Raw genomic sequence first — 1,315 nt, forward strand, 5'->3', positions numbered from 1 at the left:
GTGGCTAAGTTATAAACTGAAGACTGAGTGGAAAATCTGTCACTCCGTTTAAATCCTCTGGGGAAATACCGTTTTATATTTCCCGAAATACTTATTGTGATTACATTCCACATATAAGAAGTTGAGACCTTTTTTTGAGGATGTGCGATTCTCCGAAAAAAAGTAGTATACAGAGCACATTTTGAGTAATAGGACCTGAAGAACGTACTCTGACTCGATGCGTAAGACTCGTACAGGTTTGTGAGTTGCGAACATCTGTTTAATTCAGTATGGGACGACCTTCTGTAACATGCTTTCAGTTCCAGCAGCAACAACGTGTTGAAATATATTAATGCCATGACGGCTTTTATGAAATTCATCTCATTTTGCAATAAAAATGTCGGAATTACGGAATACGAAGCGGACAGAGAGTTTAGATGTAAAAAGAGAAAGCTGTTGCATCAGTGCAATTTCCGGCTGTTATTTCAGTGTCATGAAAATTGATGAGAACAATCAGTGTTGGAATTTCCTCGCTAGATGAAGCAGGATGACGAATGTTTCACTATTTTTGTTTCTCTACTATCAGACAAATTTATTTATTTGTGTCCAGACTGACGTACTCCGACGCGTTTCATGCACGTTTTGGTTATCATCAGGCATTTATGTATACCGTTGTTACTGAAAGATAAAATGCCTTAGTCTGTTTGCATAAATACCGGATGATGAGCAAAACATGTATGAAACGCTTGTAGCTAAGTTGTACATAAAATAAATATATTTGAATGGTAGCATAAAAATGCAAATAACTATTTTTGCATAATCACGCAACCTGAAGCAACCATGGCCACAATTAATGAATGGTGGACGGGAGGAGAGAGTAAAGCTGCTGAAGAAGGATGTTCCGGAAATTCTCTCAGCAAATATCAGGAGTCGATAGCATTCGGTCAATAATACATGATTTGAACGCCGCAAGCGTAACAGCTTGATTTCGAATAAATAAATGTAAGGTTTTTTAGTTTAAACTTGATAAATTTAATTGACGAATATACACAGGTGTGACTCGTTACCGCTGTTGTCAACTCTTAAATAATCTGTATATGACCCTGGCAAAATGATTGTAGGAACACACATGAAATGATTTTATGTTCAATCCTCAAGCATCCATAAGGGGTTCCTGCAAAATATCGCTTCTTTCACCTCAGAAGAGTGATTTCTCTATGTCAAAAGCGCCAACAGTCTCCGTCATTCGGAGCCACGTTTAAGTGGTAGGAACCACTATAACGGGACGTGTACTTTACTTCGAAAATCGGAGGGAGCAAAGGGCATATCGTCTGTA

This window comes from Schistocerca serialis, chromosome 2, assembly GCF_023864345.2.
Source record: "Schistocerca serialis cubense isolate TAMUIC-IGC-003099 chromosome 2, iqSchSeri2.2, whole genome shotgun sequence".
NCBI lineage: Eukaryota > Metazoa > Arthropoda > Insecta > Orthoptera > Acrididae > Schistocerca > Schistocerca serialis.